Source organism: Pteropus alecto, unplaced genomic scaffold (assembly GCF_000325575.1).
Source record: "Pteropus alecto unplaced genomic scaffold, ASM32557v1 scaffold213, whole genome shotgun sequence".
NCBI lineage: Eukaryota > Metazoa > Chordata > Mammalia > Chiroptera > Pteropodidae > Pteropus > Pteropus alecto.
Window position 1 is genome coordinate 507,105 of NW_006434829.1, and position 3,832 is coordinate 510,936.

Consider the following 3,832-nt stretch of genomic DNA (forward strand, 5'->3'; position numbering starts at 1 on the left):
ATGCGGTCGTGTGGCACCGAGCCTGCGGGAGGCGGGGAAGCTGTTTCAGGGGCGCGCGCGAATCCTGTCTGATTTTGCAGTTCTTTTTGCCACCTAAATTATTTCAAAATTAAAAAAAAAAGAAAGAAAACACTTTTTTTTTTCTTTTCTTTTTCTTTTTTTTTTTTAAGGCGAGGCAACTCTTGGTTGACCTCACAGATTGCAAGGACCTTGTCAGCTTACAGTCCCTTATGTTTTATTTTTTACGCCTACAGCACCTGGTCTTCCTAGGTGGTCTGCCATCCAGGTACTCACCAGGCCCAACTCTGCTTCGCTTCCGAGGTCAGACGGGATTGGGCTTGTTCAGGGTGGCACGGCTGTAGAGAAAACACTTTTTAAATGCACATTTTATTATCTGTAAATTATGCCCCAAGAAAGAAAATTTTTGTTTAGAGCGCATAAAGTATAACTCTGCTTAGTAAATAAAACGTGTGTGTGTGTGTGTGCGCGCACGCTGTTGACCTTGATATGGAATATGCCTGCAGGAAAGGAATCCTGTGGTCAGCAGGGCCCAAATTCATAACCAGCGTCCAGTGGCCAGTGTTTACAGGGGCTTCACACAGCCTGCATATGGGAGAATCCCAGACTGAGCTGCCACCTCCTGACCGTGTTCCTGCTGGCTGAGCTGACCCTATAAAGGACTTCCTGGAATCGTATTTCGACCAATGGACCGAAACCAGCCCCATCCAATCAGAACTGCACAGCTATAGCCTCATTTGCATCTTTACTGACCAATCAGAGCAGCTCCATAACCACTAATCAAGACAATCCTATTTGAACCAATCAGACTGCGTAAATTTGGATCCTTCATTTATATGGAAATAGACCCATCAGAAACCAGGGCCAGGTACCCTCTATTAAAGCCAGCTTCCCCTCTGTCTCACGGATGCAAACTTCCGGTGTCCTCCAGAGGCGGGGTCTCCCTGGTTTCCACACTGTTTACCTGAATAAAGTCTCTCCTTTGACAGCACCCAGAATGGGGACGCCCGTTGGCACGGTGTGCGTGGCAGCAAACTCGTTAACAATGCAAAAAAGCTTAGAAGCAAATACACCTGAACCCCACAGGGACTATGCATCAGTAGTGAGTTTAAGAAGTTTCATGTCTTTGTTGTGCTTTTCTGTTCTATCTATAATAAGGAAATTATATTCTATGTTTCATAATTATGATTGCACTTACAATTAATGTCTATAGTAATTATAGTAATAGCTTCATTTGTTTAAATATAAATTATATTTTTTATCTATTATTTGTTACAGTTATTTTAAGTAATATTAATTATAGTTACTATACTATATAATTCATAACTAATAATTAGTATATTAATTTTATACTTATATCTTAACGTAACTGTTATTCATTTAAAATAATTAAGTAATAGTTGTAATTCTTACAGTTCTTCTATAATGATATTTCTAATATTATTCTATAACAAAAAGCAATTATTTTTCAAATCGAGGTGAGTGGAGTGGGGGTCCCGGGTCTGCTGGGCTGACGGGACCCAAAGGGGCACCCTCAGGCCCATCAGCAGCTGGGGTCCACTGTGTGTCACCAAGACCTGCCTGGCGGGGGCCCCGGGGAGCCCTTCCTGGGTCCCTGACAGGTGCCCACCTGTCATTCCGAGCGCGTCCTGCGTTGTTCATCCTCCCTACTCTGCTCCTCAGACGCAGACTGATCAGTTGTGACAGCTAAAGCCACCAGCCCAGCTAAGGGGGGCTCTCGTGCCCATCCTCACGGGCGGGCTGCGCTCCTGCCGGCTGCTCTGCCGGCCCCTCGTGACGCCCTCTCCTTTAATTGCCTTCCGCCCCCCAGAAAATGGACTGTAATTGCTTTGGGAAGCGTCCTTACTTACAGGAAGAGCGAGTTTATGTCCGCCCAGCACCAGCCATTAGACCGAGCGACGTCTGGACTAGAGGCCCCGGGAAGCCCTGGGAGCCGGCGGACTGAGGGGCAGGGCCCGCCGGGGGCTCCAGGTAGTCTGAGCACAGCAGACCCCGCTGTGGCTCGCGTGAGGAGGGGCGGCCCCACCCCTGTGGTTTCCGCCCAGGTGGGCCGAGAATTTGCATTTCTTTTTAGAGTAAAAAGATGTTTTCATGTATATTACATGAGAGAACCACATGGAAAAAACGAAGAACATCTACAAATCAGAAGAAAGAAATCGAATAGAAAACGGCCAGATACGCCACCTGGACAGAGGCCCCGAAAGTGACGACGCAGACGCGACGGACGAGAGGCCAGCCGGGTGCCAACACTGCTGAGGGCCGCGGCAGCCACGAGGCGCGTGCGTCTCGTGTTTTCATCGCGATAAGAGATGATTTAAAGTGATAACTGGCATTTCTAACACGCTCCGGGGGGACGATGCTGCTGCTCTGGAACCCCGCTTTGAGAACCAAAGGTGGGAAGCAGCCCCGCCTTGCTGAGCCGACCGTGGCCACGAATGTGTCCCAGCCCCTGCAGGCGAGGGGAAAGGTCGGGCGTGAAAGTCGCCAGTGAGCCCAGGAGAGCCCTGGCAGGCCGCCTCCAGGAGGGGGCCGAGACGCCGCCAGCAGCTTCAGGGAGGCCCTGGCTGGGCTGGGGCTACACTAGCCGAGTCCCAGACCAAAGCTCAGACACAGACGGGGACCCCTCCCTGCACCTCCCCCATCTGCTGACCCCTCTCCCTGCTCCCCGACCTCAGGCTTCGTGAGCAGGGCAGGCGGCCACCCCAGGCCCCCGGGCAGGGCCACAGGAAGGAGCCTAGAGGAATGTCTGTCTCATCAGGGCCTGAGTGGAATGGAGGTAGGGACAGGTGTGGGACACCAGGTCTCACTGGGCCCGGGGCTGGGACACCCTCACCTCCCTCAGCCCTCAGGGGCTGGAAGGTGCCCGGGAGCAGTTCCTGGAACTGAGCACCAGAGTGTGAAGATGCTCGCTCAGCTGGAGCAGGGCCTGGGCTGTGGACGGCGTAGCCCGAGGCCTCTCTGTGGGGGAATCTGAGAAAGATGCCCTCCCTCGCCCCCGAAACGCCCTCGGAGGCCACCCTCTGGCTGCCCTCAATCACAGCCACGCGGGTTGGCTCCTGGGCTCAGAGCAGGTGCAGGAGGATGGGACAGATTGAAGGCAGGCACCAGTCACCCCCACTCCACAGTGCCCCCAGCAAGGGCCAGCCCAGGGTGCAGGATATTGCTGAGGCTCTGAGGATCTAAAGGGCTGGGGCAGGCCACCCCAGGGCCACCTGTGGGGACAAGTACCAGTGCCTGGAGCAGAGCAGACTCAGACACAGAGAAAACCTAGAGCACTGGGCCAAACCAGCCTGGACAGTGGCACCAAGACCCTGAGCGGCCGACGCCCACCTCCCGACTGGGGACAGAGAGCGGGGAGAGGTTTGGTCCTCATGCTCTGCCCAGCTGTTCGACCTGTGACCACAGCAGAGGCCTGGCCGCCAGCTTTGTGCAGGATGCTGGAGGATTCAGGGCTGGTGAGAAGCCCCGGGCCCCAGCCTTGACACCCCTGTCTCCCTCCCGACAGAATCCCACCCTCCCCGTGCCACAGGATCACGAGGCGAGGCCAAGAGCCCTGGTTACACGCTAAAGGACACGAGAATCCGGCAAAGTAGCAGCCACTTGGGGCAGGAGCTCCATCCTGGGTGCAGCCCAGGAACCACCCAAGTGGCCTGCCAACACAGACGAAGGTGCCCCGAGTGACACACGGCCCCATCGGCTCCCTCCGCAGGACCCGCGGCCCCTGCCACACCACCTGGGCAACACCAGAGTCCCCCACCTGCTGTCTGGCTGCCCTTCCATGGTGGGTGAGGTG

At 54.4% G+C, this 3,832-nt stretch overlaps 1 pseudogene; it reads right to left on the reverse strand.

Annotated features, from left to right (window-relative positions):
- Positions 1 to 245: 245 nt before the first annotated feature.
- LOC112478420 lies at positions 246 to 364 on the reverse strand (annotated as a pseudogene).
- Between the last annotated feature and the right edge of the window lie 3,468 nt (positions 365 to 3,832).